General features: G+C 42.3%; 1 protein-coding gene and 1 long non-coding RNA gene across 5 annotated transcripts in view; one reads left to right on the plus strand and one right to left on the minus strand.

Moving 5' to 3' along the window:
* Nucleotides 1–25380, plus strand: part of LOC105485047 (heparan sulfate-glucosamine 3-sulfotransferase 4) — a 441286-nt gene that overhangs the window by 280896 nt on the left and 135010 nt on the right. The gene's annotated exons all lie outside the window — the stretch shown is intronic.
* The window catches only part of LOC112423393 (uncharacterized), a 102625-nt gene that overhangs the window by 18355 nt on the left and 58890 nt on the right, over nucleotides 1–25380 (minus strand). For 3 of the 4 annotated variants that reach the window (XR_011616359.1, XR_011616356.1, XR_011616357.1), the window contains one exon: nucleotides 24071–24266. This is a non-coding gene — a long non-coding RNA (uncharacterized lncRNA). Of the gene's footprint in view, nucleotides 1–12552; nucleotides 12722–24070; nucleotides 24267–25380 lie in introns of those variants that run through there. The other variant, XR_011616358.1, reaches the window with a different exon arrangement.

Here is a 25380-nt window from a genome sequence, read left to right on the forward strand (position 1 = left end):
TGCACTCCAGCCTGGGCTACGGAGTGAGACTCCATCTCTAAAAAGAAAAAAAAAAAAAAAGAGTAGAGATTCTGGAGCTGGACTGCTGGGGTTCAAATCCTGGCTCTGCCACTTACTAGCTACAGGACTTTCATGAAATTCCTGAGCTGGGCCTCGGTTCCCTAATCTACAAAGTGAGGTGGTAAGAGTGGTTGTATTAGCTATTGTTGCTCTGTGACAGGTGGCTTTATTAGTTAACTATTGTTTTGTAACAGGTGGTTGTAGTAGCTAGTATTGCTGTTTAACAGGTGGCTGTATTAGCTCGCTATTGCTCTGTAACAGGTGGTTGTATGGGCTAGCTATTGCTGCATAACAGGTGGTTATTTTAGCTGTGTAACAAATTACCCCAAAACTTGGTGGGTTGAAACAACAGCATTTATCATCACACAGTTTCTGTGGGTCAGGAAGCCAGGCACTACTTGTAGGCCTCTCTTAGGCTGCATTCAAGGTGCTAACCAGTGCAGTTATTTTAGAGCTTGAAGCGGAGCCGCTTCCAAGCTCACTCAAGAGTGTGTTGCCTTCCTTGTGGGTTGTTGGACTGAGGGTCTCAGTTACTCCCAGGCTGTTGGCTGGAGACTTTACTTGGTGTCTTTCCACATGAGTGTCTGCATAGGGCGGCTCCCAACATGTCAACTTGATTCGTCAGAGCAAGCAAGTGAGAGGATGAGAGAGATCGCCGGAAAGAAGATCCAGGCTTTTGTAACCTAATCTTGGGGATGACATCCCATCACTTTTGCATATTCTATTTATTAGAAGTAAGTCTTTAGGTCCAGCCCACATTCAACAGGAGGGGATTATGGAGGGTGTGAAGGTGAGGAGGGAGGGGAATCCTTAGGAGCCATCAATGCTGCCAGCCACGGTGGCTGTGAGAATCAAATGAGTTATGTGTGGAATGCATTTAGAAGAGTATCAGGAACATAGTTTGTACTCAATAACCCTATTAGCTATTCTTGTTACTACTACTCTGATTATTACTTATGCCATTTTTCCCAGCAAATATTTATTGAGTTTCCTACTAGATCAAAAATACCCTTCTCATTGTTGTTGGGAATTATTAGAGGAATGACTGGGAACAGGTGAATTATAAGTGGGTTCTTCCTCAGAGAGCTCCCTATGCATTGGGGGATGGATGGTCATTTAAAAAATAGAGACCATAGAGTTGGCAATGGTGGTTGTGCTGTCAGGGGAAGTCAGAGATGCAGAGCTCTAAAGTCCTGGATGTGCACAGGGATTAGCAATTGTTCAATTGGGCTGGAAAGCAGGACACTTGAAGGTTGGAAAATTAGGTTAGTGCCAGATTGTGACAGGAGTTTGGAGTTCATCTCCTATGAAGTGGGTAGCCAGGAAGGATTTTTGTGATGAGGAATGCAGTTGGCAAAGATGTATGACATAGAAGAAAGGGGACAAGATGGGAGGCTCTAAAGCCACATATTAAAGCTGAGAAAAGAAGGTATCTTTCCTGCTCATAACAATGTGGCAGAAGACAATCCAGTGTGAGAAACCCAAGCGTTTCTTCTTCAAGACCCTTCTCCAAGATGTACTCATAAAGAGTTCACCATTCTTTTCTTCCCAGTCTGTTTCTTTGCCACTGGAAAATAATCACAAGAACTCGGAGCTAATGTTAATAAGCCCTATCCTAGCACTTAGTTCTGTGACCTTGGGCGTGTTGTTTAACCTTTGGCACCTCAGTTTCCTCATCTAAAAATGAAATGATTTTTCTGGACTTGAATACTTTGACAATTACACACATGTGCCCATACCCCCACACAAATGCGGCTATTAATCGGGTACTTTTAAAGAACTTAACAGTGTTATGAGCTTTTCTTACCCCCATTATACAGGTGAGGAAACTGAGACTCAGAAAGGTTATTTGACCTGATAATAATTGGCAGAACACAACCCCAAGCTATTTGACTTTATAGCCCGTGTGCCTAAACACTCTGCTATAGTGTCCAATGTCTAAATGCTTAATAAATGGCTCCTCTCCCTCTGCAAACAAGCTATCAGAGTAAACTAAATTTCCGTATGTCTGCATGAGAATTATACATACAAGACACATGCTCGTAAACAGGGGCAGGTCACATTTAGCTCAGCTTCCTGCCCAACTCTGACCAGAGACGAGGCTCTTACATATACTTCTTACACGATTGAAAGAATTTCAGATTTATACATTATCTATAGTTCTTCATAATCCACCAACCTCTCTGAGAACTCACCTTTACATTTCTCTTAGCTGTATTTATCTAATATGCTTTTATCAGCTATCAAGCCATTTGTTATTCTTTTATCCAACACTAGATTTTGCAAATCATCAGAAAGCCCTCCACGGTCTCCAGGATCATTTGTCTCTGAAGCTATTTTTAACGTCCCCTCTGTGATGTCTTACGTAGCATTATGGGACATGGAGGTGCTAAGCTGCTTAGCTATTTTTCAACACCACATCCTGGGAAGGCCTCTGTTATGAAAATTGTGTTGAAATTGAGGCTTAAAAACTAAATGATGCAAATTCCCCCAAAGAGGTCCTTTAATCTGGATTTGAGGATGATAAACATGTCCTGGTTGAGAAGTCAGCAAAGGAAGACACTAGATCCTTAAACCTCATGACAGCAAAGAAGCTTTCTCCTTTAGAGGGTGCTTGAGCGCCTCTGAAGACGATATTCCAAAAGCATAGTGTGGAATGTATCCTCCAAGGGTAGGAAGTAACAGGAGTTATCTGTGAGATAACTTCTTTGTATATCTTTCTTTATTTTCTGAATTTTCTATAATGAAAGTATCATTTTTACAAGAAACCATGTTTCGATAAACATGTCATTTTAAGAAATGACACACTTCTGGTTCTTAAATAACTTGTAATAGGAGAGCATCGACATATTCCAAATTACAGAATGACATGAAAGTGCCATAATATTTGGACTTAGTGTATGCAAGCCAGACACTTATTTCCTTTCGCTCTTCCAAAACTTTCTCTGATGCTGACTTCCCCATCTCAGTAAATAGCTGATCCAATCATCCAATTCCTCGGGTTAAATTCCATGAAATCATCTTCCACTTCTGCTCTTACCATTTACATCCAGTAATACAACAGCAAATCCTCATATTTTGAAAAATATCACCCTGGAATACGACAAACCTGTAAAAAAGAATGAAATCCTGTCCTGTACAGTGATATGGATGCAGCTGGAGGCCACAATCCCATGCTAATTAATGCAGGAACAGAAGATCAAATACTGCATGTTCTTTCTTACAAGCAGGAGCTAAACACTGGGTATACATGGACACAAAGAAGGGAACAATGGACACCGGTGCCTATTAGAGGGGGAAGGGCAGGAGGGAGGGGGTTAAGGACGGAAAAATTACCTATTGGGTACCATACTGACTACCTGGGTAGCAGGAGCACTCATACCCCAAACCTCAGTGCCACAAAATATACCCATATATTGGGTATATTGGTAAGTTTGGGAAGAGCAAAAGAAAATAAACATCTGGCTTGGGTACATTAAGTCCAAACATTATGGAACTTTCATGTCATTCTGTAATTTGGAAAACCTGCACATGTATGCCATGAATCTAAAGGAAAGGGTGAAATAAAAAAAGAAAAGAAAAATATCCAGATGACGTCTTTCCATCATAACCTCACTAGTCTGAGCCAGCATCATTTCTTGCTCAGAATATTGCAATTGCCTCTTCACTGGTCATCTTGCCCCTCCTCCAATTCACTCTTCTCATAGGAAGAAAAATCCTCTTAAAATGTTAAGTCCAAGCATGCCACTTCTCTGTCAAATCTCTTCAAGAGCTTTTCATCTCCCTCAGAATAAAATTCACATATTAAATGTTCTTCAAAAGCGTGATTCTTGCAAATGGATACAGTGGCTAGCTTGCATGATACACCATAATTTATTTAATTATTTACCAATTGTTGGACCCCCCCCATTCCTGTTTATTAGTACACTGGGATGCACAGAAACATGGATCCTCTGCATCTCAGATGCTTGATCTAAGATGAATCCTTAGAGGTAGAATTAATGTTATTTTAGGGAGGAAATAAGTTGAATAATGTTGCCAGCTTAATTTCTTCAAAGTTTGTCCCAGTTCACAGTGCCACCAAATATTTCTGAGAGTATTTGTAAAATTGTACCCTCAACAGCAGTGAATTTTAAACATTTGTCCAGTATTAGATTAAAAACATGATCCTGTATATGACTTTTTAACTTGAATTTCTTGTATTACAAGTGTCTCATATTCCTTGCTTTAAAATTCTCGTTGGTTATTTGTGGATTGTTGGTTGTTATCTGCTCATATTTCTCCAGAGATGTCAGTTTATTTCTTGTCTTTGTTTGAGACATCTCACTCTGTCACCCAGACTGGAGTGTAGTGGTGCCATCATGGCTCACTGCAGCCTCAAATTCCAGGACTCAAGCAACCTTGTCACCTCTGCTTCCCTAGTAGCTGGGACTACAGATGCGTACCACCATGCCCATCTCAGTTTATTTCTTGACTGTCCTCATCATGGAATCTTCAGAAGATCTTTGGTGCTTCCTGCAAACACATGTTTGTGGAAGGCGTGGTTGGTGCGTGGCGGTGGGGGTTTTATTTAGGCATGCAGTGTCTGGAACAGAGTGACAGCTTCTATCCACAGCTCTGCTGCATACCAGCTGGGCAAACTAGTCCACAGAGGGTACTATCTGAAGTTTTGCTTCCATACCAGTAAAATGAGTCTGGGAACAGTACCTTCTTATCTTCTGGAGTCAGAACTGGCAAAATCTTTTTGTAAATGACCAGCGATAATATATATTATTGGCTTTGAAGGCTACACAGCTACCATTCCAACAACTCAACTCTGCCCCTGCAGTGCAGGAGGAGCCGTAGATGGCATGTAAATGAGGGGGTGTGGCTGTGTTTCAAGAAACTTTTCTCTGAAATGTGAATTACATGTAGTTTTCACATGTTGCAGAATATTTGTCTTTTAAAAAAATGTTCAAACTATTTAATAATGTAAAAACCACCCTGAGTTCACAGGTAGGATTTGGCCCATGGGCTACAGTGTGTGGACCCCTCTCCCAATGTCTTGCTTGGGATGAAATGAGAAGATATTTGTAAGTAAGTTGACTGTTACATGGCACAGACTAAGTGCTTATCATGTGTCATTATTGTTCTTATCATGTTATTATAATTTTTTTTTTTTTTTTTTTTTTTGAGACGGAGTCTCGCTCTGTCGCCCAGGCTGGAGTGCAGTGGCCGGATCTCAGCTCACTGCAAGCTCCGCCTCCCGGGTTCGGGCCATTCTCCTGTCTCAGCCTCCTGAGTAGCTGGGACTACAGGCGCCCGCCACCTCGCCCAGCTAGTTTTTTGTATTTTTTAGTAGAGACGGGGTTTCACCGTGTTAGCCAGGATGGTCTCGATCTCCTGACCTAGTGATCCGCCCGTCTCGGCCTCCCAAAGTGCTGGGATTACAGGCTTGAGCCACCGCGCCCGGCCATAATTTTTAAATATATTACCAGAGTTGTCATTTTTAAAATGAGGACTAATTATCACTTTGCATGTTCGCTGGAGTATGACGTGAATGATGTAATTTGTGTGGACATCCTCGGTCCATCATAGGCATTTAATGCTTTTGTTTCCCTTGCCTTGTGTAAATGGGGGTAATAGGCCTCGTACCTCATTCTTCCCAACTTCATTCGGTGCTCCAATTGCACTGAAACCCTTTTAGTTCTCTGAGCACACCATGCCCTCTTTCCCCTTTAAATTCTCATCATACCTACATCTTAATTCTTTAAACATGTCCTGATCTGTTTCCTCTCAATACTGAAACAATGAATAATACAGACCCCTAGGACCTCAAAGGTCTTTACACATCTATCCTTGTAATATCCAATTCGAAGTTTCTTTTTAAATGGTTTCCCCCATAGAATCACATCCACGTTTTCTGAACTTGCCCTTGAATGATTTTGAAAACCCCATTCCCAAACATAACACTATTAACACCACAGCAAGTTGGTGGTTTCTTTGGAATTCAAATCCCCAGTCCCAAGATACTTGGCCTATAAAAGGAAAGTAGAAGGACATTGTTTATTCTTTAATTAAAGCCGTAGCAACAACAGCTGTTGACAGTCTGATGTAAGCTCCTCTGTGGGGACGAAGTGGAACACCAAGCATTTCTCAGTGGGTGCCCTGCTGTGTCCAGTACTGCCAGGCACAGATTGCCACCCCCTGCCTGGAGCCCTCAGCTGGAGATCTTTCTTGGAGATGGGCAAGTTATAATGGAAAAAAAAATCAAGGCTTTTGGAGAGAGGCTGACCCAGGTGTGCAATCGGCCCTAACCTCAAGCAAGTACAGTCACATTTTTGAATCTCTGTTTCTTCATCTGCAAAATGGAGATAAAAATGTCTGCCATGCAAGATTGTGGTAGAGGAAAACAATGTTACCTTCAACGTTTCTGACACAAAATAGGTACTGAGCCTGGTAGCCACTAACTGTACTGTTTCAGCCAGAGCTGGCTTTGCTTTAAGGATGGGGGCGTGGGTTGCCATATAATATGCAGTGACCTGGGACAGTGACACGTGGTTCTCCCAGTCTCAGAAATCCCAACTATTAGAAGAAAGGATGGTGTTATTTTCTAGAGCAAGGGCCAGCAAACTTACTTTCTGTAAAGGACCCAAGAGTAAACATTTTAGTATTGGTAGACGCTGCAGTCTCTGTTGTAACTACTCAGCTCTATCCTTGAAGTGGAAAATAGCCATAGACAATACCAAATGTGCATGTCTGTGTTACAATAAAACTGTATGACAAAGACAGATGGTGACTGGATTTGGTCAGGGGCCGTAGCTCACCAGCCTCTGATCTAGACCATGTGGCATGTGGAATAGTAACCAAAGTCCAGAACCCAGTGTGAACAGAACAGTGTCTATATCTCCTGTGCTTTGTTGGTCAAGTGGGTGATCTGGAGCAAGTCAAACCTCAATTTTCTCATCTGAAAATGAGCATAAGTTACTGTCTTCTTTATGAACAGTGAGCCAAAATTCAGATTGATGCAGCCACCAAGTCACAACATTCTTTTTATGGCTTGCATGGCTGACTTCCTAACGATCAGAAACAGAAAATACAGAGAAAGGCAGAAAAACCATAGCAAGCCTCAGGCAAGGCGAGGAGGAAGCCCTGAATGAGAGAAGCTGTGACCTGAAGACATAACTAGCCATGGGACAGTGATGATGTGGGAGCTACAACTCGACCAAATGCCATCTTTGACTTATTCTTTTTCTCTTTTTTTTTTTTTTTTTTTTTTGAGATGGAGTTTTGCTCTGCAACCTCCGCCTCCCGGGTTCAAGCGATTCTCCTGCCTCAGCTTCCCGAGTAGCTGGGATTATAGGCATGCACCACCATGCCCAGCTAATTTTGCATTTTCAGTAGAGATGGGGTTTCTCCATGTTGGCCAGGCTGGTCTCGAACTCCCGACCTCAGGCGATCCACCTGCCTCAGCCTCCCAAGTGCTGTGATTACAGACATGAGCCACCGCATCTGGCCGAGTTGTTCTCTCTCTTAAGCTTTTGATCTTGCTTCCAGCTTTGCACTGGATGTCTCTTCTTGGATATTTTATAACAGGGGTCTCCAACCCTCAGGCCATGGACCCAACCCAGTACCTTTCCGTGGCCTATTAGGAGCCTGGCCGCACCACAGGAGGTGAGTGGCTGGTGAGTGAGCGATGCTTCATTTGTATTTACAGCCTCTCCCTATTGTTCACATTACCACCTGAGCTTTGCCTCCTGTCAGATCAGTGGAGACATTAGATTCTCATAGGAACATGAACACTATTGTGAATTTTGCATGCATGGGATCTAGGTTACAGGCTCCTTATGAGACTCAAATGCCCCATGATCTGTCACTGTCTCCCATCATCCCCAGATGGGACCACCCAGCTGCAGGAAAACAAGCTCAGGGCTCCCACTGATTCTATATTACAGTGAGTTGTATAATTATTTCATTATATATTACAATGTAATGCCAATAGAAATAAAGTGCACAATCAGTGTAATGCACTTGAATCATCCCAAAACCATTCCTCAACATGAAAAGATTGTCTTCTACAAAACAAGTCTCTGGTGCCAAAAAGTTGGGAACTGCTGTCCTGTTAGACTCTTAAACTGACCTGGGCACTTCTCCTCCCCTTACCTAGAAGTGGCTGCTTCTCTTCTTCAGTGAATGGTAACGCCACCTACCCTGCTATGCAAATCGTAAACCTAATGTCACCCTTGACCCCTCACCCTTTGTCCATGCCTCTCTCCCAACTCTGCTACCTCCATTCCATTTTCATTGCAACCACTTCGGATCCTATCACCTCTCCCTTGGATCATCTCACTACCTCCGTCCTGGTCTTCCTGCCTCTGGTCATGTCCTCCCCCAATCTGTTCTTCACACGGCAAATGTGGCCATGTTTCTAAAACAAAATTGTGACCTGGAGCTCCTAGCTTAAGACTGTTCAATGGCTCGAGGTTGTCTCTAGGATGAAGTCTGAACCTCCTAGGAGTGACCTTCCAGGCCCTGTGTCCAGCTTCATCTGGGTCATTCCTAACATGTACTGTGAATAGTAGTTTCCTAATCACAACATGCTGTCAGCCCTCATCCTGGGACATAACTATTCCCTATCTTTCCCTGCTTCTCCTGGATAATGTCTCCTTATCCTTCAGAACTCACTGTGGATGTCGTTTCAGCTGGGAAACTTTCTCTCCTACTCTTTTTTCCTCTAAGCCTGGATCAAGTTTTCCTCTTTTTGATCTCTTGACACCCTGTACTCCCTGACCACAGCATTTATTACCATGTATTATCCAGTGAGTTCCACAAAACCAGCTACTGCTGTATTCTCCATATGCTTGGCATGGTGACTATCTCCTATGGTTCCTGGAAACTGAAATTTACTAGATTGAGCAGAACCAGCCAGGAAGATTCAGGCAAAGTCTTCTTGTTGTCCGCCATCCCATGGTATCTCTCCACTTTCGCACTTGCCCATGTAGCAAAACTCCTGCTGCCTTAAAATGCACCCAGATTTGTTTTAATCAGGTATGATAAAACACAGACAAGGAAATGACTGTCATGAAGGCAGATGCTTACACTCACAGATCCCTAGACACAGGAAGCACACCACGCCACTCAGGGCCATATGGGGAAGCACCAGGGTCAGGCAGGAGGTGGACAGAGCAAGAGGAAAACATGGGTGAGTGCTTTTATTGTGGTTTTCATGGGAAGGAATGGGTGAGGCAGGGCAGGCAGCTCAGCAAGTTTAGGATTGGCTAATTTGAATACTTTCAGCAGGCTCTGGGCCATAAGGGTTATTGTCTGGTATCTGGCTGTAGGATGATTAGGGTAGAGGAATAGTGTCTTGGCATGTGAGGGTTCCATAAAGAAGGTAGTTTAGAGGCCCGGTGCGGCGCCTCAGGCCTGTAATTCTAGCACTTTGACGGATCACTTGAGTTCAGGAGTTTGAGAACAGCCTGGTTAACATGGTGAAACCCCATCTCTACAAAATACAAAATCACAAAAATACAAAAATTCACCAGGCATGGTGGCGCTTGCCTGTAATCTCACAGGAAATTGCTTGAACCCAGGAGGCAGAGGTTGCAGTGAGCTGAGATTGCGCCATTACACTCCAGCCTGGAGGACAAGAGCAAAACTCCAACTCAAAAAAAAAAAAAAAAAAAAAAAGAAGGTAGGTAGTTCAGGGATTTGGGATTGGGATTGGTTAGTTTCCATATGAAAATTGCAAGTTATTTGCTATCTTTAGGAATTAGCTTACTTTTGGAGAGGCAAGGCCCCAAGATAAAGCATCAAAATAGAAAGACACACTTAATACACCTGCCCTCATTTCACACCTGAGCTCAGAGCTCTTCCTCGGGCTACCTTATTAATCACACCTGGAACACTACACCTTTTCATCATACTGCTGATGTAATGGTGGAGTTCTTAGAATAAACCTTTGTGTCCCACAAACCTTTGGACTAGATAAGCCTAAGTGGACAGAGACATGAGTATTTCTCTTCATTGTATTTCCAGCCTAGGACATGAGAGACACTCAATATAAGACCTGTTAAATGAACTGCTTGATCTGGGAGACTCAATCTCTTATCAGGAGAATAGGGGTAACAAGAATACCTACATTTCACATCACAAATGGAACACACTCTGCATGGCTGTAACATGAATTTGGTGCTCAACAAATGGCCCCTGGCCTCATGAAACCTCCTTAACAGCTGCAGTCACTTTCCATGGGGAATTTAGGAGATTGTGTATGCGTGTGCAGCAGCACGTGTGTGTGTGTTCACATACTGACACACACACACACACATAATGCACAGGGTTTCTGTCCACGTGCCCAGTGGCCCTCATTTGCACCAACAGGTTCCACCTTTGGGAAAGCTTCTCCAGGAGAATAGAGAGCATCCAGCTTGGCCTGGGATGCATCCCCGGCTGCTGGAGGATGGAGAGAGAGATGAATTGCTGGTCCCATCTTCATTGTGTTCTCTGCCCTTCACTCACCCAGCTGGGTTTTGAATTCTTTGACGTTCTAATCGTTCCCTTTGACAAATAGTCATCCCCGTGCCTTCCAAAAGCCCCAGGAAGAAAGTTGGACCATGTTTCTCAAAACGCCTTGAGTCAGAGCACCATCTGGCAACCTGTGTAGGATCATCCCGACTATTTTGCCTCAATCTCTCTTCCTTTGTCACAAGCAGGTGTCTGGATTTACTTTCTGGGGCCAAATGCTTCCCCAGCCACAGCTCTCTTAATAAAATAGAACAGAGCATGGTGTTTCCCGGTTTAAAAGCTTCAATGTTGTCAGGCACAGTGGCTCAGGCTGTAATGCCAACACTTTGGAAGGTCGAGACAAGGGGATCCAGACAAGGCCTGGAGTTTGAGACCAGCCTCGTCAACATAGTGAGACCACATCTCTACAAAATTTTTTTTTTAAACCAGTAGGGTATGGTGGTATATGCCCATAGTCCTAGCTACTTGGGAAGCTGAGGCAGGAGGATCACTTGAGGCCAGGATTTCAAGGCTGCAGTGAACCAAGATCACACCACTGCACTCCAGCCAGGGCCACAGAGCAAGATCCTGTTTCAAACAACAAGAAGAAAAAAATCTCTACAATTCTTTAAAAACTTGTGTCTCCAGGCTAAAGTCCTAGTCCACAGTCTGAAACAACCTCTTACTTAACAAATATTTATTGAACACTAGTTGGGTGACAGGCACTGTTCTGGGCGCTGAGGGTATAATAGTGAAGGAAACAGGTAGCATCCCTACCCTCATGGAGCCTACATTCTCGTGGAAGGAGGTAAGTGATGTCCAATAAGTAAGTAAATCTTTACAGTGTATATGGTGGTAAGTGCTAGGAGGAGAGTGAGTGCAATGAAGGGAGAGTGATGGGGTGGGGAATGAGGTGAGGTTGCTTTCAGATCCCTCCACTATGGAAGCCCAGCCTTCTTCTTCAGGCTCACTGTCCATCCCAACCTGCTTCTACTCTAGCCCTAGCATCTTTTTTGCTCTTCCCTAAGCGTGTCCAGGTCCCAGATTGAGGTGGAACAGACCCCTTGCTAAATATGACCTTAGGCTTAATCTCAGCTATAAAATGAAGATAATAACACCTACATCTCAGGATTTTTGTGTGGACATCAAATGGGATGACATGCATACGAGCCTTAGGGCAAGACTTGCCCTGTGGTTTGCACACAGTATTCATGTTCCCTGTGCCTGGGATCCTCTTCTCCCCTGTTCTGCTTCCTTTTGCAGCAACCCCATCTCCCTTGGGTAATCATTCTCTCCTGTGAAGCTTCGTTTTGTTTTTTTTTTTTTTTTTTGAGACGGAGTCTCACTCTGTTGCCCAGGCTGGAGTGCAGTGGCCGGATCTCGGCTCACTGCAAGCTCCGCCTCCCGGGTTCACGCCATTCTCCTGCCTCAGCCTCCCGAGTAGCTGGGACTACAGGCACCCGCCACTTCGCCCGGCTAGTTTTTTGTATTTTTTTTTTTTTTAGTAGAGACGGGGTTTCACCGTGTTAGCCAGGATGGTCTCGATCTCCTGACCTCATGATCCGCCCGTCTCAGCCTCCCAAAGTGCTGGGATTACAGGCTTGAGCCACCGTGTCCTGTGAAGCTTCTAAGCATCCTTTTACTATTTTCCTGGTCACACTTATCTCTGTGTGTCATTGTTCATGGTGGATGCCTGAGTCCCTGGAGGCCAGATTCAACTCTGTCTTACTCAGCTGTGATTCTCCAGCCCATGGCAGATTCTAGTCTACACATAGCTTGGTTCTATCTAAGTGAGTTGAATGAATGCATGAAAGTGTGAAGTGCGGGTTGTGTAAGGTACATCATTCACCAGCCTGTGAGTCAGGTTTCTGAAAACCCAGAAGCATGGACTCACACAGATAGTAATTTTGGGGTTGGTGGTTTATTGAAGGACAGCATGGGGCTGTGGGGGTTGCACGGCAGCTTCTTTTACCATTTCTTGTGTGTGTTTAGATCTATTTCCGTTTATTTTTTATTTATTTTTATTTCTTTAAATTGACTAATGATAATTGTATATATTCATGAGGCAGTGATGTTTTGATACATACAATGTACCGGATCAGGGTAGTCTGCATATCCATCATCTCCAACATGTGTCATTTCTTCCTGTTGGGAATGTTCAGGGTCCTCCTTGTAGCTATTTGAAATGAGGTAATTACTACTGTAAATATAGTCATCCTGCAGTGCTATAGAACACTAGAACTTATTCCTCCTATCTCACTATAATTTTGTATGTTTTAAGACAGTGGTCCCCAACCTTTTTGGAACCTGGGACTGGTGGAAACTGTTCCACCTCAGATCATCAGGCATTAGATTCTCATAAGGAGCAGGCAACCTAGATCCCTCTCATGCGCAGTTCACAGCAGGGTCCATGCTCCTAATGCCACTGCTGATCTAACAGGAGGCAGAGCTCAGGGGGTAATGCCCACTCGTCTGCGGTTCACCTGCTGTGTGGCCAAGTTTCTAACAGGCCACTGGCTGATACCAGCCTATGGCCTGCTTTAACACATCTCTCCCTAACTCTCCTTCCTCCTTGCCCTTCCATCCTCGCCCTTCCATCCTCTAATATCCTCTGTCCTACTTTTTACTTCTAGGAGATCACCTATTTTTAGCTTTCTTGTATAAGTGAAAACATGCAGGAACTTTCTGTTCCTGGTTTATTTCACTAAATATAACGCCTTCCAGTTCCATCCACATTACCATGAATGACAGGACTTCATACTTTTTTATGGCTGCATAGTATTCCATTGTGCATATACACTTAACCCATTTTCTTAACCCATTCATCTATTCTGTTAACCCATTCATCTATTCTCTTATCTTTAGCCCTGCAGTGATTCTTGATCCAAGGGAGACACGCAATGTTTCACAGAGAACTGCAGCAGCAGCTCAGATCCTTCCAAGATGGCAAGGTGTGGCAGGTGAACTCCTCTAACCTCTCAGCCTGGTCGCTGGAGAGAGAAACTCTGAGCCTCAGGCTTGGTGGTCTTAGCACCATGTAGGCCATCTTATGGTAGAAGTAGAATGTAGTTATGAAGAGTGCTGACTCTGAAATTAGCCTACGGAGTTGACATTTCCAGTTCACCAATTACTAATTTTACAACATTGGACAAGTTACTTGAATGTTCTCTGCATCTGTTTCCTTGTTTAAGTAGGATGGTATCTCTGGCTTACCTCACAGGGTTGCATTGGGAACTGTATGAGACCTGACACATGAAAATACCCAGTTGAGTGCCTGGCATTGGAGAGTTGTTCAATGCAGGTGAATTAAGACAATGTGAAGGATGAGTTTCAGAGAAGCTAGGAGAATGGGAGATGATTTGGGCATTAGGAGATTGCTTGCAGTTCTATAGAGTGAGTCCACTGAAGTGGTAGGGTACGACAAATATCCCAGAGATGCAAAGCAGCTGGCTTGAGATCACAAACTTGGTAATGGTGGAAGATGGAGCTTGGATGGAAAGAGCGTTCTCTTACGTTAAGTTCATTTTCACCATTAAGTTTCCATAATACAGTGCAGCTCTTGACTGTTTCCCTTCCTACTCTCTGGCTATTCTTTGTGTCCGCTTATTTCTCCTCCCCTCCTTTAAAAAATGTATTACTTATTACTTATTTTTTATTTTTATCATTATTTTTCAAATCTTATTTATTTATTTTTAGAGACAGGGTCTTGCTCTGTTGCCCAAGGTGGAGTGCAGTGGCATGATAATGGTTCACTACAGCCTCAACCACTGGGCTCAAGTGATCCTCCCACCTCTGCCTCTCAATTACGTGGGACTACAGGTGCACGTCAGCATGCCAGGACATTTCTTAAAATTTTGTAGAAATGGGGTCTCACTATGTAGCCCAGGCTGGTCTCAAACTCCTGTCTCCTCATGGGATCTTCCTGCCTTTGCCTCCCAAAGTTCTGGGATTACAGGCATGGCTCACCATACCTGGCCCTTCCTTTCCCCTTAAAGCCTACATTAATTAAGGCCCAGTTATTGGTTTTCATTCTCTTCCTTCTTTTTCATAAATTCTACTCATCCTCTTGGTTTTAGTCTCAGCTCTGACCATACTATTTAAAATTGCCAGCAACCTCTATCACCCAATCTCCTTCTAATTTATTTTTCTCAATAATTATCTCTACCTAACAAAATGTACAGCATACTTATTCATTCTCTACCTTCTCGTACTAGAAATATGAGTTCCAGGAGAGCAGGTGGCTTCTGTTTTTATTACTGCCATATCCCCAAAACCAAGCATGGAAACTAGCCTTATGGATGGATGAATCAATGAGCTTAATATTTGCAACACTTCTATTAGGTTGGGTTTATTGTCACCCCCACTTTATAGGTGATAAGACTGAGAATCAGGCGAGTGTTTTATTTTCATTAGTTTTTAGTTAATTTGCCCTCAATATCACAGAACAGGGAAGGCCTGAAGTGTGACCTAAGCCCAAACTCTCTTGGGTCCAGTCCTCTGCTATCTAAGCAGCTACATCCAGGGGAAACAAGTCAATTCAGTGGCAACCCTCGTTGACTTCGCACTGCTGCTTATGCTCGCAGTGTCCATAAAAATGTTATTTTAGTCCTGACACTGATGCTTATGAAGAAAATTTAGTCCTCATTCAAAAGCACATTAACTGAGGCCATTTGGCGGTCTGTTACAGCGTTAATTTTTATGGAGAAGAATTCACTGACAAGGAGCTCCTTCTCTGCCTTCAAACAGACCAAGATTCTCAAAGGGAGGCCTGGTGGTGCTTGACTCTGCTCATAAGATGTTCCAGCGTGTGGCTGTAGCTTTTCTTATGGGACCTGGGATGTAATTTTCAGATGGCAGTTTGTTTTGTCACTACGCTACATCTCAGGCTTGGCAATTACATTTCATTAACAGGGAAACATAAGCCATAAATCATTGATCAGAAACAGGTTGTTAATCGGTCTGGTTAAAGCGTCTGCCGGCTGGCAGGGCAGGGACTTCACACTGATGGATGCCTGGACCCACAACTTGCCCAGGTAGCCCATTAAAGTAACACTGCTGGCCAGGCACGGTGGCTCACGCCTGTCATCCCAGCACTTTGGGAGGCCGAGGTGGGTGGATCACCTGAGGTCAGGAGTTCAAGACCAGCCTGACCAACATGGAGAAACCCTGTCTCTACTAAAAATACAAAATTAGCCAGGCGTGGTGGCACATGCCTGTAATCCCAGCTACTTGGGAGGCTGAGGCAGGAGAATCACTTGAACCGGGAGGCAGAGGTTGCAGTGAGCCGAGATCACGCCATTGCACTCCAGCCTGGGTAACAAGAGCAAAACTCCAACTCAAAAAAAACAACAAAAAAGCAATCCTTCTGATAATTTTTATTATTTATGAAGTTAGATTTTTTTTGTGCCTGTAAGTACTTTATCCTTACAGCAACCCTAAAAGGGACTGTTCCCATATTACAGATGAGAAAATTGAATTCTGAAATGGATAAATTGCTGGCTGAAGTTTGCATAATTTGAATGTGGCAGAGATAGGATCCAAACTCAAGGATTTGGACTCTGAAGCTGGCACTCTTTGCTGGCTACATGCATTTCTCTCTTTTCAACTTCACCCTTGGGAGTCAAAGGGGACAGTGATCAGAACCAGTGGCCAAGTGTCTGACGTGGCCGCCAGTGTTCCCATAGTAATGTTATTCTGTGGAGTCCTACCTGGACCTTCAGGAGGTTTTGGGAGAAACTTGGAATCTGCAAAATTGATTGATCGAATGAATTTTTTTTTTTTTTTTTTTTTTTTTTGAGGCAGAGTCTCACTCTGCCCCATGGGCTGGAGTGCAGTGGCAGGATCCCGGCTCATGGCAACTTCCGCTTCCTGGGTTCAAGATTCTTCTGCCTCAGGCTCCTGAGTAGCTGGGACTACAGGCATGCCCCACCATGCTTGGCTAATTTTTGTATTTTTAGTACAGAGAGGGTTTCGCAATATTGGCCAGGCTGGTCTCAAACTCCTGACCTCGTGATCCACCTGCCTCAGCTTCCCAAAGTGCTGGGATTACAGGCGTGAGCCACGGTGCCTGACCAAGATTGAATTTTAACCTATGTCTCCAGACATCTGAAGTTGACCAGCGTGGCCAGGCTGCTGGCTAATTCATCTGACTTCGTCTGCACGCCTGTCTTCCATGAGCAGAGAGGTGGCAGCTGGGCCCACTCACATCTTATTAACCTTGTCTGTTGGAATGACACCTGGCTGTGCTGAAGCCTTGCTTCCTGTAATTAGGAATGTAAACATCTCCGGCTTCCTCCCTTCGGTGCTGGCTCAGTGCCTGCCTCCAAATCCCACCTCCTCCTAGGCTGTACCTCCTGAAACAGATGCCCTCCCTCAAGCTGAAGCCAGGTGGGACTGTGGATGCTTTTTGGTCCTGGGCGGATCCCTTATTCTGAGCCAAAAGCTTTCTACTGCTTTCTTTCTCATTTAAATTCACGGTGACCTCACCTGGGCTGTGTATTTCTATCTTCCGGGCGAAAACACAGGCCTTTGGAGAGATTGAACACATGATCTGAGGTGACACAGCTAAGTTATCTCTAGGACAGCTTTTTATTTTGTTTTTGTTGTTAAAAGTAGGAACAGAACACTAAAGCACATGTTCTCACTTATGAGTGGGAGCTACATGATGAGAACACATGGACACAGAGGGGAACAACACACACTGGGGTCCATCAGAGAGTGGAGGGTAGAGGGTGGAGGGAGGGAGAAGATCAGGAAAAATAACAAATGGGTCGTAGGCTTAATACCTGAGTGATGAAATAATCTGTACATCAAACCCTCATGACACAAATTTACCTATGTAACAAACCTGCACATGTACCCCTGAACTTAATAAAAGAAAAAAAAAATTTTAAGAATTAAAAATTAAATGTTTAAAAAAGTGTTAAAAGAAAAACCTTAGACAAGGTAAATTTCACAGAATTTAATTGAGTAAAGAACAATTTGCAAATCAGGCAGCTCCCAGAATGAAAGCTCCACTGCTATGGTGTGGTTGAAGATTTCTGGACAGAGAAAGGAAAGTCGCAGACAGAAAACGGAAGCAAGGGACAGAAACAGCCGGAATGGTTACAGCTTAGCGTTTGGCTTATTTGAACCTGGCTTGAACAGTGGGCCACCTCTGATTTGCCAAAACTCTGTGATTGGCATAAGAGTAGGTTACAGTCTGTTTACACCTCCAGTTAAGTTGCAGTTCACTGTGTATGGAGAAACCTTTACAATACATAAAGAGGCAGCTTTAGGCTAAACTTAATGTAACAAAAGTAAACTGAGGCACAATACAAGGTTAAGGAGTTTCTTTGAGCAAAGAGCGATTTATGAAGTGAATCTATTAATAGGAGTGATTTGGGGATGCCACTGGGGGATATAAAGGTCTTCAAATACATGGGAAGACCTTTATGGGCAAACACAGAGTAAAGCAAAGGAAAGGTCTGATGGATTTCCATGGCATGGTTGCCTCGTTTGGTCCATCCTGCTGGAAAGTCCTTGGCTATATAAATTAGTTGGTGGCTTCTGATTAGTTAGCCTTACATTTTATTTTTCTTTAACATATGCATTTACAAACAATAGCTCAACATAAGTTTCATATGTTTGCAAATCAAGCAAAGTTAAGGTCCCTTATGAGGCCTAACTGACTTTGTCTGCTCAGGGGTTCTTCGGGTCTAGTCTCCATTTTAATTTACTTCTGTTTGTTTGTTTTCGCACCCGAAGTCCATATATTAATAGATGCTCAATTAAAAAACAAAACAAAACTGTTCTGCCTCAGGCACATAAGAGAGCAGTTTGCATTCAATTCAGCAAAGACACCCATTGTGATACCAGGGTCGCTGTAAAGTAGTCAGTTTGTTACAACCCAAAGTCCATAGTTTAGCTTAGGGTTAATTCTTGGTGTTTGTACATGCTATGGGTTTTGACAAATATATAATGCTATATACCTACCATTGTGGCAGAATGCCCTAAAATCCTCGTGTTCCACTTATTCAACCCTCCCTATCCCCAACCCCTGACAACCACTGATTTTTTTTTTCTGTTTCCATGGTTTTACCTTTTACAGAATGACATAGTTGGAATCATAGAGTATATAGCACTTTCAGATTGGCATCTTTTACTTAGTTATATACATTTAAGGTTTCTCCACATCTTCTCATGGCTTGATAGCTCATTTCTTTTTAGTGCTGAATAATAGTCCATCTCCTGAATGTATTACATTCACCTACTGAAGGACATCCTGGTTGCTTCCAAATTTTGGCAATGAATGCTTTAGCTGCTATAAACATCTGTTTGCAGGTTTTTGTGTGGACATATGTTTTCAGCTCCTTTGGGTATATATCAAGCAGTGTGATTGCTGGGTTATATGGTAAGAGAATGATGAGCTTTGTGAGAAACTGCCAAACTGTCTTCCAAAGTGACTGCACCATTTTGCATTCCCACCAGCAACGAATGAGAGTGGTTGTTGCTCCACATCCTTGCCAACTTTTAGTGTTGTCAGTATTTTGAATTTTGACCATTTTAAATAGCTTTAGAACCCAGATGTTTCAGCTCAGGGAGCCTTCTAGTAGGATAATAATGCATGTCCAAAGAGACGAGTGTGAAGATTAATTGACATCATGTACATATTCCAATAGTGAAAATACCTAACTTGGCACGTGCCAGGCACTGTGCTAAGTGACTTGGCAGGAATTAACCTTCATAGTAACCCATGATTCAGGGGCTATTTTTATCCCTATTTTGCAGATAAAGAAATAGCAGATTAGAGTGAGTAAGAGCTATGTCCAAGGATATGCAGGGTGTGTCAGAACTCAATTCAAACCCAAACCTGCCTGACTCTTGAGGCAGATGACCTTAACACTGTGCTACACACTGTCTCATGTATAATCAATGGTCGCTTTTCATGTTCTTCTGCCCTAGACACACAAGAGGGCAGTTTCCATTCATTTCAGCAAAGGCATTTATTATGATGACAGCATCTTTATAAAGTAGTGTGACTTTTTGTCTGTCACCACAAGGCTTGTTATCTTCCTTCTTATAGCTTTTGCTACAAAACCTGCAGTCAGCTCACCCCCAGTCCTCAACAGAGCCCTGATTCGATGGTTGTTGGAGAATACAGAAACCCAGAGCATCACCCGCCTCACCAGGACCTCAGAATGCTCTCCAAGTCCTCTTATCATCAATAACATTGATACCAACTAATTTTAAATCCACCGAACCAGGGAACTCGGGCAGCAGATGTGTTTATAAGCAGGATACTAAGTAGATATTTTAACTAAGTGGAACATTTCTTGCTTCAATTAATGCAAAAGGTAGCAACTCAAAGGAAATATTAGGAGCATTAAGTTTTATATTGGTGCCATTTATTATATATGATATTTAACACGTTTAATCACTTTATTTCTGTGCTGACACCCACTGAGAGAAAAAAAAAGAGCTCCTCTTAGTGATTGTGAGCCAAATATTTCTGTCAAACTGAGACAGATTACCATTAACCCCTGAGTTGCCATAGTCTCTTGAGGAAATAGTGAGGATTTTATTAGCTTTATTAATGGTAATCAGGGAGATTAAGTTAGTGATTAGCAAAGAATATACTTCAAATTTCTTGGAAAAGGTGAATTAAGTAGAAGGGAATTAATATTTATGGAGCACCCAGTGGGTACTAGGAATGTGCTGGGCTATCTACAGAATTAAATCTCCAGGCAATCTCATGAGACTGGCTAAAATTATGTCCATTATGCAGATTAGAAAATGGCAAGGTTTGTAAAGTATCTACCAGGTGCATGGTGCTAAGTCCTAGGGCTTTGATGATGAATACTCTGACACATTCCCTGCCCTCATGGAGTTTGTATTCTGGTGAACAAACAAAGATATTTATGACTACCCTTTGATTATGATTCGTATGATTATAATAGTGAGATCGATGTTAGGACAAGGGAAGAATGGAAGTTATTTGGAAACTTGGAAAAGATGAAACTGATTTAGACCTTAGGGTGAGAAAGAGGACTTCCTGGAGAGATTGATGTTCTAAGCTGAGACATGGATGATGTGCAGCAATTAGCCAGGTAAATGCAGGAGATAGAAGAGTATTCCAGGTAGAGGAAACAGTATATATCATGGCACAGAGGTAGAGGAAAGCCACTAACTTCCCAAGGATGGTGTGTCTAAGATATGACAAAGCTAATATTTGAATCCAGGCTTATCTGACTCTTTGTACTGAAACCAACACAGAAGGGTATCTTTGGTCTTCTTCTGCACATATTCAAAATATACAATCTTCAAAGGAAACACCCACATGTTTTGGGGTATGCTGGGAGCTCCCAGCAAGGGCTGTCCAGGTCTTCTGACAGTGCCACCTGTGTGCCATGTTGAAGACAAAGCTCCTTGGCGAAACTTTGAGGCTAGGGGTGAAAAGCATTGTTGGCTTTCTCTAGGGCTCACTCGAATAGGGATGTAAGGCTTCAAGTTTGTGTCTCAGTTTGTAAATTTGAGGCTGTGAGGAAAAGAAACCCCAAGCCACACTTGATCCAGCACTTTTATGGTGCAGTGAGTAATTTTGCTGCAGCTTTGGCTTGGTTGAGGGTGGAGCGATGCCACCGGGACGTGGTTGTTCTCTCCTTTCTGCACAGCTCTGCCTTGCTTGCATAATGGAGCCCATTCTTAGGCAGGGTCTCTGCTTCATAGTGTACTGCCACCATTGTGGAACTGCCTCCTTTCACTTTGGGTCCAGCTGGATGGATGTGGGATGGAGAAGGATGGGGGTGAAAATCTAATTGTCTGTGAGTTCAGACCAAAGGTCTGCAATCTAGAATTGCTGACTTTGATTGGCAGGCTTGGCTCACCTGCTCACCCAGGATTCCATCACAATCGTTGTTGTCATGGAATGCCATAAGCTGATGGGTTGAGTCTGGGTTCTGTGCTCCATGTGCTCCACCCCAGAGCTGGGGATGAGGTGTTATTCAGGGTTTCTGTCCTGAGAATGTAGTAGGGGTTGATTTCCAAGGAGAAATGGGGCTATTACTGAAATAATATGGAGTGGACCCTGTGCTCCATCTAGCCTTTACTTCACACGCAAAGATATCCATCCTGTCTTGAAATTCCAATGACCCTCAGAGAAAGCACTGGACTTTGGAGGTGTGGGAGTATGGCAGCTGTGGGGCATCCCTAGTTTCTTTTAGAGGAAGTGTAGGGGAAAGCAGGTAAGCTTTGGGAACCAAAAGAGTGGAATTCCTATCTAAGTTCCACTTTTACTTACTGTGAGACCTGGGACTCATCATTTAACCACTCTGGGACTCAGCGTCCTTCTTTAAAAATGGGGATGTTAATACCAAACTCATACTGTGATTATTAGGATCCAATGAGATACTAGATATAAAACACCTAGCACGTGGCACATACTATGCACTTGATAAATGTCAGATTGGGTTGCTGACTGACAACCTGGAATCTCTCTTGTCTTAGTCAGCTCAGGCTGCTATAACCAAATACTGCAAACTGAGTGGCTTAAATAGGAGCCGTTTATTTCTCACAGTTGTAGAGGCTGGGAAGTCCAAGATCAAGGTGCTGGCAGATTCAATTCTTGGTGAGGGTCCAACTTTCTGGTTTGCAGACTGCTTCCATCTTGCTTGTGCTCACATAACCTTGTGTGTGTGTGTGTGTGTGTGTGTGTGTGTGTATGTGCGCGCATGTGTGTGTGTGGAGAGAGAGAGAGAGAGAGAGAGAGAGACAGAGAGAGAGAGAATCTGTCTTCCTCTTCTTAGAAGAACACTCATCCCATCATGGGTAACCATCCCTCATGACCTTATCTAAATCTAATTACCTCCCAAAGTCTCCATCTCCAAATGCCATCACATTTGGGGGTTAAGGCTTCAAATTTGAATCATAGGGAGACACAAATATTCAGTCCATAACACCCCCATTCCTCTTAGTACCTTATTTTATTTAACTCTCTCAGCTTTATAACACTTTTTTCTTTTCATTGTTATTTGCTTCTCACACTTTTATTTTTATTTTGTTCTGTAGAGTCTTTTTTGGTATTTTTAATCCTTTAGATGTATTTTTTCTATCTGATTATAACTTATTTATTCTCTTTTCTCATTTCATCTTATTTATATTAGCTACATTTCCTACCATTTCATACAGTACTGTAAAGAGCACATAATATATACTGTTTATTTATGAGTCACCGTTTTTGGCTTTCCAATACTGCCTTTTGGCTAATTTCTGATATTGGTAAATGCAATTAACTTGATCCCACTTATTTATTTTTAAGCAGTATTTATGTCTTTAAATATGTTATTTGTTTTTAATGCTGAGTCTAAAGACTCACCTTTTATATGTTGTTGTTAAAGGCACAGAAAATCTAAACTGTACCCAAATACCTCGGCAACATTTAATGATACTATATTATGCCCTTTGCAACTAAAACAAATGTAAGTACTTTAGCGGCCACAATCTCATTTGTATCTCACGAAAGCTCTTCTATCTCTCAAGAGTAAGAGAAAGAAGGCTCAGAGAATTATGCTCTCTTGCCTGAAAACATACAGCTGAATGGTGGAACCAGAACTGTCTTTCTGCTCTTTTAACTCAGATGGATTTTTCTTTTCACTTCAATATGTCCATTTCCCTGAATACCATGTACCTACTGAATAAAGCCAAATCCCTGGGAACTGGATTTCATTTTTTTTCCCAATACAATTTAAAACTCATTTCCATCAATGTCCCCAGCATGTTCTTCCCTAATCCCATGCATGAAAGACATAAAGTTCGTAGCAGGCTGAGGATGTGTCAGGAATCACAGCAGGTTCTTTTGTGAATTGTACTATTCCTCTGGCTGATAAATGGTCCTTTTCCAGAAAGCATGGCCTTCATCTTGGCCTTATCGCTTCTTATCTCTGTGAAACATTAATCAAGACGTTTCCTGTGCAGAGGATAGCAGCCCAACATGAATTGACTTAAGTAAATAAGAGAATGTATTGGTCCGTATATCTGCAAATTCCAAGGGTAGCATTCGCTGCCGGTATGGCTGTATCCAGGGACTCAATCTATGCAGTTAAGATTCTGTCTCTTGTCCCAGCTCTTGGTTATGCTTTTTATCTATTCTGCATAATTCTCAGGTTGGCTCTGTGCACAAGATGGCCTCTGGCAGCCCTATGCTTCCAGGTTAGCTAACAAGAGGAAAAAACATTGGTTTCCCAGCAAATCCACTGAAAACTTAAAAAGGACTGTACTAGGAGCAACCAGGGTTTCATGCCTATCCCTGAACCAAGCAGGAGATGAAACAGAGTGATTGGCTGTGCCTCAACCATGTGCCCATCCTGAATGCACAAGAACTGTGCATGGGGGTGGAGTGGTTTCCCAAGATGAAATCTGAGTGTGGAAGGGAAAGAACAGGCAGGAAAACCCATCAGGATACCTACTACAGTGATCTTGAGCAAGTTATTTAGACTTGCTGAACCTTAGTCTCCTCATTTGTAAGGGAGAAATAAAAACACATACTTACTCTGGTTGTCTTTTAGTTGAGATGTTGAAAGTACTTTGCACATAGTAGGTAAACAATAAACGTGAGTTGTTATCCCTGTCTTTCTCTGATGCTTTCACTTCCATTTTCTCCAAACTCACCAGGCTGTGTATTGGAACAGCGACTGTGTGTCACCTTGCTAAGAAGTATATTCACTTCAGTTGTTTTGTTCTTCCTCCTTGCAAAAAAAAAAAAAAAAAAAAAAAAAACGTAGCATTTGTAGATAAGATGGACCAGGAGATAATCAGTACAAATAATAATACAGGAAATTCTTTCCTTGGCTGAAAACTAGCAAACGCGATGAGAAACCAGATAAGATTTGGGACCAAAGCACCTTCTAATAGTTGACTGTAGCAATTCTCTGCAGGCATTGGTGGTGACAGCCCTATACCTGATATCTTCTTAGACTCAGGATCCTCCATTTGTTAAATGTGATTTCTGTGTACCCTTCCTCCTCCATCAGAGGGCCAGGGTAAGACTGAGGACAAGTTAGATTGCTAGGAGAAAATTTTATAGCTTTTGGGTATTTTGCATGCTTTACATATCTAGACAAATGCATATAATTTTAAATTATAACCTAGGATTTTAACTGTCTCATTTTTCCTTTACATTTAGATTTTAATCTAGCTGAAATTTAATATATAGTATAAGTTAATGGACTCTGTTTTATTATTATTTTTTTAACCAAATGATAGGCCATTGTGCCAGCATGATTTATTAAATAAAACTATGCTTTAGTTACTGTCATTTTATTATATACACAATTGTCTTATATTATGCAACTTATCTCAAGGTTAATTTTCCCCTGATCTATTTATTCACATGTCATCCATGTCTACTGTTTTATGGTAATTTCATAGTATGTTTTAATATCTGCCAAGCCAAGTCATTTTTCACTATTATTCTCTATTTGGCTATTTGGGGAACTTATTCTTTTACATTAAAATTAGCATTATTTTATAAAATTAACAAAAATGTGGGATCCTATTTAAAATTACATTGCATTAATATGATAATTTTGATGTAATTGATATTTTAAGCCATTAAATTATCCCATACATAGACATAATAGATCTTCCCATTTATTGATATCTTGATTGGTACTCTTAACACAATTTTATAGGTTTCTTTACATAAGTCCCATGTCTCTGAGGTTTAATGCATTTTAAGTATGTTTAGCTTTTATCATGTTTATGAATAAAATATTTCTTTTCCTTTTCTAGCTAGTGAGTGCTTGATTTAAAAAATGTATTGATTTTTGTATATTTATCTCACATCCAGACACTTTGTCA

This window comes from Macaca nemestrina, chromosome 18 (assembly GCF_043159975.1).
Source record: "Macaca nemestrina isolate mMacNem1 chromosome 18, mMacNem.hap1, whole genome shotgun sequence".
Lineage (NCBI taxonomy): Eukaryota > Metazoa > Chordata > Mammalia > Primates > Cercopithecidae > Macaca > Macaca nemestrina.